Source organism: Rhincodon typus, chromosome 5 (assembly GCF_021869965.1).
Source record: "Rhincodon typus isolate 14 chromosome 5, sRhiTyp1.1, whole genome shotgun sequence".
In the NCBI taxonomy this organism is placed as follows: domain Eukaryota; kingdom Metazoa; phylum Chordata; class Chondrichthyes; order Orectolobiformes; family Rhincodontidae; genus Rhincodon; species Rhincodon typus.
In genome coordinates this window covers 105651785-105660147 of record NC_063336.1, presented here as the reverse complement: position 1 = coordinate 105660147, position 8363 = coordinate 105651785, and positions in this window count along the sequence as shown.

Sequence of the window (8363 nt, the reverse complement as noted above, 5' to 3'; positions counted from 1 at the left end):
TCATTTTCCAGTTTGATTTGTTCAGACTATATGAAGATTGGACTGCCCCACAGATTTAACATTACCTTTGTTACAAGTGACAACAATTTATTGTTTCTCTTCCAACAGTGTAAATGACTGTGACAGGACATATAAACTAAACCTACCACTGTCTTGTCACCATAGTGATATCAAACTCCCACTCATACGGATTCATACTAATGCTGCAATTTGCCTCAGTAACATTCAAAATCCTAGGATCTTGGCAGTTATCCAGTAAGTGGATGCTAAGACAGGGATAGAGATCAGATGCAAGAGACGCCACAGAGGCAAGGTAGATAGTTGATGAGGCATGTTTGGTAAAATATGGTGAGAATTCCTACTGGGTCTAATCGCAAGAATCCCTCCAAAAAAACTCAACTTGCCCTTAGCCAAAAAATGTAAGATTTAGCTCATAGACTTGGTTTGTGCAGAAAGTTTATTGACCATACCTGTCGGATAGTTCTCTCTCCCAGTCTCAGCTGTTCTACTTTTACATATCATACTGAAATCAATTAATTAACAGCCAAAAAGTTTTCATTCTAACCTTAATACTTGCTATATTCACAGATTTCCCTTGTCTCTTTAAATATATTTTAAACGTGTAACCAATCCTTAAAATTAATGAAAAATTTGTTTGTGTTCTATATTTTGCATTGTAATTCATATCAACCTTCCAAATGCCTCCTCTTTCTTGATGAAAAATATTACAACATGTTCAGCTATAAAGCAATCCAAACAAACAATTGATTTTCCATGTTCTTTTAACACAAATGTCCTTCTATGAGGACATCTAATAATTTCCCAGTGCAAGCATTCTTTTTGTAAAATAATCAGACCCATTTTATTTTAGAAATCTCTTTTCTTTCCAAAACATTCTTAGATCAAGCAAGGTCAATTCTCAACTTTTTCCTCTCTAACACCCTTTGCTGAAGGAGCATCATCCTAAAAACAAAGATTATCCATTCTATGGGTTGTTTCTTGTATAGGATTTCCTTCTGAATAATAGACAAGTGTCTATTGCTCACCATAGAGCCAGTTTTTCAACAGCTAAAACTCTTTAAACTAGCCTTTTTATTTCTTTTAGATTCCCAGGGTAATGGACAGCATTTATTATTCTTTCCCAAGAATATGATAAGACCTGCTAAATTAGAATATCCATCGGAAGACTGGCATGTGAAACATTGCGAAAGGTGGTGAACTTCATGTCTTACTGTCTTTATGCCCAACTTGGTGCCCTCTACATTTTCACTTATTAACCTCTGTACCAACTCACCAAGTATCCACCACAGACAGACCTCAGGATCCACACCCTGATGAAATCAGATAGAGAATTTCTTTTATTACAGACTTCATTATCTTTAAACAAATTCATGAAAACCTATTACATCTAAATCTAATACATCTAAATCCTCTTAAATACTTAATCCCTTATTAAAACAAACATTTGCATTCATAACCCCCCATCCACGACAGCTAATCCTTTAGCAACCTCCTTTTTTAAACCTGTCATTCAAACTGTAAGTTTACAATCCACTCCCCACTATGACAATAACAAGGTGTGGAAGCTGTCACCAGCAATAATGCTATAATGATAGCACTTAAGATTGTGTCAACAAACAGTAATTGAAATTGCTCAAACTAGTTCTTTTTTGCTCATACAGATACATGCAGACAGTTTTTTTTTCATTTTAGAGGATAAGGAATTAAAATCATTTGATAGCCTCACAGTTTTACATGCCTCTTCCATCCTTTAAGAGATTTTAACATTAAAGTCACAGAATGCACAATGCCATCTGAATGAGATCTAATTTCACTGTACACTGAGTTTTATCAGCCCAGCAGATTCGCACTTTATGCCTGTGCATTTCCCCATTTCCCCTGCCAACAGGAATAGTCTTTATTGGAAATGGGGAAGACCTTTCATATCCGGGTCCCGTCTGCAACTTGTAAAGGCCTGATGGAGTCTTCATGACTTTGAAAGTCTGGGCCTATGTTTCTCTTTGAATGTCATCATTGACCAATGATTCTAACACCTCTTTCATTGCTAAATGGCCTATAGTTCCCTGAAATAGTTTTAATACTCACTTTGAAGAAAGAAATTAGTTTTGCTGCCTGCAAATTCTCTAGCACTGTTCCTGTTTCTATTGAATTTTAAATTTAAATCGATTCAAATATATCTGTTAATTTATTCTTGGGATCTGCTGGCAAAATCACCAGAATCTAAGGCTTTGTAATCCTTAAATGAAAAAAGTCAAACTATCTTTCTTGTCTTCAACTCACAATGCTGCAAGTCACTGTGGGGAATCTACCATGTTAAAATATTGTTTGTGCAATATTAATAGCTGTTATTTATACAGTAAAACTTTGCCAATTTTCCTACTTATAAGTCCAATATTCCTGGACAAGTATCTGCTTATTACCTATCCAGTCACAAATAGAAATACTTATAATCCAGTTAAATTCCCAATAATCCTTTTGCTCCCCTGAATGCAGCATTCTGTTTTTTTAAAACACCCTCTCTTAATCTTTAGTTTAAAATTAACTATTTTCACAGCAGCATGGAAAAAAAATAGGTAATGCCCCCATTAAAAGTAATGCCACATAAACAAATTAAGCATGCATGCGTTAATACCAAAAAGTAATGTCCAAGCTTTATCCCCTCATCTGCAGCATACTTTAGGGAGTCCACACATCATTTCCTTAACTGTAATGACCAAGTCAACATTGTTCTACACTCACGACAACAGTCGTGGCAGGCATCATCTGCTCTTCACAAACTAAAATTGGTACTTCCCCATGAACTCAGATTTTCTGAGGGCGTAGTTACTGATATGAGACCAATAGTTACATTTCTGGTTCCAGCCAGGGCAAGACCTTGTTCAGAAACGAACTCTGCACTTGGTACATTTAGCTACCTCAGAAAGGTTAAAAGTAAAATGTTTGGCTAGTTGTGGTGGAAAATTAACAGCCCTCTAAATTAGGATGAGATGATTTACCTGACCACTTTGAAACCCTGGTTTGACACCAACCTGAATTCACACTTGATCCAAAGTCAAACTATGCTAGACAAAACCCCTCTCCCCAAACTACACAGTCTCCGACTCCACTTTCTTTTCTGGATAGTGCAAATCTGAATTTAATGTCCAACCTTTCAGTAATAGATCACTTTGTAATGGCACTAAATTTGCACAGTGAATGCATCCTATTTAATTAACATTATCTCTAATTATGACCTCCTGCAGTTTTTAAACTCTCCATTTGTCCTACTTGAAGCAGTAAAATGTAAACTAATCCTAATGCATGCCAATCTACTCACGAAAATAATGTGAAATCAGATTTTTAATTATTAAGCTTCATTATCTGAGGCAACTTCTTCAGCTAAGACACAGGAAATAAACAAGGTGAACAGGTGTTGCGGTGAATGTCAAAGATTTCACAGTTCTGTGTCTGGAACATCAGCAACAGTAAAAGCAATCTTTTCTTTTTGGCCAAATCAACGATAATTTGTCTACCAACGTCTGCTCATCCATTTCCAAGGTTGACACAAAGCAACAGCAGGGCTATTTCGAACTGACTGATAAATCTGTCAGCTCTTTGGACAGTCTTAACACTTGACATTAACATGAGGCAACGAAAAAGCAGCTGCAAGCCACCTGGTTTCATTTTTAAGATTGTCGCTAGGTTCTCTGTGCAACTTAAATAATGTACAAGGTGAGTTTCTCTTTAAGGAGCCGGCACAAACATAATGAGCCAAATGACCTTCTTCTAGACTGTAAAATGCTAGGATTCCCAAAAGTTTTAGGACCTTGGGTATCAATACATAATCGCCACAAACCTTTCTGATTTGTTGAATTGTAGCTTTTGATACATGATTTCCTGAACAACTGACACTATATATCTCTCTCCACTTTTTAACAGCTCTCTGTATGTTCCTTTGCAACTGCATATGAGTTATTTGAAGTCATGAGAAGATTACCTTAAAAGGAACTTCATGCCACATCAATCAGGCCTTCAGTTCTGTGAATATTGGCAGTTTCGATAAGAGCAGAATTTGCTTTATGCACCAATGCTTTGTGCTTCATTTTATACTGGTAAGCAGTTAGCAATGCAGACCGCTTTTTAACATGCTGGCTACTGCCCAAATGTTTTCTGTGTGTTTTCGTTCCATAAGAAACAAAGTTTGCAAAGGGAGGGACAGCACAAATACCATTCACCTTTGTCCACCTTGGTTTAAGGTCTGAAAATGCTTTTTTTTTCACAATGTTAACAGTATTAATACCCACCACATAAGGTCAGTCATCACGTCATATAACTAGGTAGGTCAGGGTCACAGTGCACTCACACCCAGATGGCACCAGTGCTGCTTTGCCAATTTCAAAGATCAGCATTTTTCAGGCCAAAGCCCACCATCCTTTTCTTCAGCTGCTCCAACAGATTAAAACTAACACATTGATTTAAACCGTTTGTAACATAATAGTGCCAGAAGCTTTATAACTGGTACATTTTGACCTATAAGATTGGACCTTTGTCACCTATATTAATAGCTTAGAAGGAAATAGACTTACCTTTCTGTGTCATGACTGTAAGGCAACATCAGACATTTACTTTAACTAACCCTTTGGTAGAAGGCAGAAGCTCAGCTAATTCCCAAGAAAGACTATAATAGTTTTACATTGCTTTGCATGCAGTTTAAATATTGCTAGCTCTTTAGTTGCCATTTATATGACCTGAAGACTGGTCTACTGGACTTCAAATGAACTTTTACTTCTCATATGTTTGGCAACCAGATCATGTGATCTTCAAGTCCAATAACGATCCACATTTAAAGTAATTGATTAATTGTCACTCTCCAACATCATCCAGTTTGTACATTAGAAAGCAGAAGCAGCCCATTATCGGATTGTGCTGACAGAGAACTGTAATTTTCATCATAATCCTTGTGGCACAGAGAAACGGGTTACGAAACATCAGCAAATTTAAAGCAAGTACTGTGGAAGTTGGAAATCTGAAATAAAATCAGGAAGTTTTGGAAAGACTCAGCAGATCTAGCAGTACCTGTAAAGAGAGAGTTAGAGTTAACAAAAAAATGACTCCTTTTCAGAACTAACTTTAGTGTTAAGAGTAGCAACATTCACTTGATGCAAAATGCCATTGTTAAAAACAGTTCTGTTGCAACTTCTGTTACTGTTTCTATGCATCACTAGATTTAAATATTAATTCTGTGCCAGTAAAATTAGACAAGTAAATTGATTGCTTTTAAAGATTACAAAATACATGAATGGGAAAAAGAAAGACAAAAGGATCAATAAATGGTTTCCCGAGAAATCTTTGCATTAATATCCTTAGTGGATTTTCTTTTGCTAGAGCTAATGGTGAATGTTTTCAGAATTTTTTTTCAATATTAAGATTAAGCTCATTGTTAAACAGGGTGCATTAGCTAACTTGATTGAGATTTTTGAGGAAGTGACAAAGATAATCGATGAGGGTAGGGCAGTGGATGTTGTCTACATGGACTTCAGTAAGGCCTTTGACAAGGTCCCTCATGGCAGGCTGATATAGAAGGTAAAGTCACTCGGGGTCAGATGTCAGCTTATAAAATGGGTAAAAAGACTGGCTCGGTCATAGAAGACAGAGGGTAGCAGTGGAAGGGTGCGTTTCTAAATAAAGGGCTGTGAGTAGTGGCATTCCTCAGGGACCAGTGTTGGGACCTTAGCAATTTGTAATATATATAAATGATTTGGAGGAAAGTATAATTGGTCTGATTAGTAAGTTTAAGGATGACACAAAAGCTGGTGGAATTGCGGATAGCGATGAGGACCGTCAGAGGATACTGCAGGATATAGATCAGTTGGTGACTTTGGCAGAGAGGTGACAGATGGAGTTTAATCCAGAAAAATGTGAGGTAATGCATTTTGGAAGGTCTAATCCAGATGGAAAATATACAGTAAATGGCAGAACCCTTAAGAGTACTGATAGGCAGAGGGATCTGGATGTACAGGTACACAGGTCACTGAAAGTAGCAACGCAGGCGGAAAAGGTAGTCAACAAGGCATAAAGCATGCTTGCCTTCATCGGCCGGAGCATTGAGTTTAAAAATTGGCAGGTAATTTTGCATCTTTATAGAATCTTAGTTAGGCCGCATTTGGAATATTGTGTTCAATTCTGGTCTCCAAACTACCAGAAGGATGTGGTGGCTTTGGAGAGGGTACAAAAAAGATTTAACAGGATGTTGCCTGGTACGGAGGGCATTAGCTATGAGGAGAATTTGGAGAAACTTGGGTTGTTCTCACTGGAACGACGGAGGTTGAGGGGCGACCTGATAGAGGTCTACAAGATTATGAAAGGAATGGACAGAATGGACAGTCAGAAGCTTTTTGCCGGGATGGAAGAGTCAGTTACTGAGGTGGACAGGTTCAAGATGCGAGGGGCAAGGTTTAAAGGTGATGTACGAGGCACGTTTTTTACACAGAGGGTGGTGGGTGCCTGGAACTCGTTGCCAGGGGAGGCAGTGGAAGCAGATACTATAGTGACTTTTAAAGGGCATCTTGGCAAATATATGAAAAGGATGGGAATAGAGGGATATAGTCCCCCAAAGGGTAGGGGGTTTTAGTTGTGATGGGCAGCATGTTGGTGCAGGATTGGAGGGCTGAAGGGCCTGTACCTGTGCTGTAATTTTCTTTGTTCTTTGTTCTAAATAGGGATGGAATTTAGTGGAGCTGACCAGGGTCTCAACACCCTGCCAGGCTTCAGCCTCCACATTATAAGTGATTTTGCAAACAAAAACCTTGGTTCAGAAAGAGCCAAGTTATTGTACTCACCAAAGTTTAATGGTGGAAGTCTTTCCTATCAGCTAAATACCTCATATAGATGGTCAAATTTGTGAATGCATCTTCCCCATCTTTATCTAATTGGTAAGGATTGCCCCCAAGAACAAAATTCCAGCAGGCTGGAGTGTGAATGAGCATACATGGCATGCTAATGAATGCAAACATTCAAAACTTAACATCAAAACTTTGACTCGCTATCAGGAAAATTTTGCTTCCCTCCCAATTAAGTGAGCATCACCAACCACCCTCCCCATCACCCACCCCTATACGGACTTTTAAAAATCAGTCGGGGCGGCATGGTGACTCAGTGGTTAGCACTGCTGCCTCCCAGCGCCAAGGACCAAGGTTCAATTCCAGTCTCGGGTGACTGTGTGGAGTTTGCACATTTTCCCCATGTCTGTGTGGGTTTCCTCCCACAGTCCAAAGATGTGCAGGCTAGGTGGACTGGCTATGGAAAATGCAGGGTTACAGGGATAGGGTAGGGGGGTGGGTCTCAGTGTGATGCTCTTCAAAAGATCAGTGTGGACTTGATGGGCCACATGGCCTGCTTCCACACTGCAGGGATTCTTTGAAAAGCTCCAGTCAGGGCTGGAAGATTACTCCCAATGTGCTTTTGTTTCTCTCTTCACTGAGTGCTCATCTAAGTGTCCGGTGTTGTACTGACTATTCTGTGGGCCATGGCTGAACCTGCAGGCTCAGCTGACCCTCCCTTCCCTGGAAAGGACATTATCTGATTTTGCTCCTTGTAGGGATAATTAAAATGTTGTACATGAGCTCACAGCAGTGTAAAGACTCTGCCAGTTAACGTCCTGAGAAGTACCCACATGTGGGCAATTCTGGCATTGTCTTTCAGACCCCCATTTTCTTATTGTGACTGACTGCAGCATCACACCCAGGTGTTTCCCTTTTCCAATCCACCATGTGCCTGATGCCACTTCACACACCACCTCACCACCTCTCCTCCATCCTGGTCCAGAGTCTTCATGGTAGCTACCATTCTCCTTGTTCCCTCCCTTCTGCCGCAGATTTCAACAATAATAAAGAGCTGACATCAGACAAGTCCATAATGCCAACTGTAAATGAACATGAACCCGATCCCATGAGATTCTTGTGAGCTGCTGACTTTATCTTAAAGGCATAATTTACAAATGTTTTCATGCTATGTCGTGGATTCATGCTCATGCCAAGGACATGACCTAGACTGACTGAAGTCTCAGACCAAGTCTCAGTATCTCATCTCACCATTAGGAAATTGAAATTTCAGATCATGTCTAATTTAATCACCTCACACATCATGTTTCCTGCTTTTGCAGACTCTATAAAGTCCACCCAATGCATTCAACACACTTCCAAACTGAGGGGCAATTAGCTGCGGCTTCATTACAATAATCAAAAATATAATTCAAACAGGATCTGTCATTCCTGTGCTAGTTTGACAAATTAGTATCCATATTGGTTTCAAAAATAGAAATTGCTGGAAAAGCTGAGCAGGTCTGGCAGCATCTGTGGACAGAA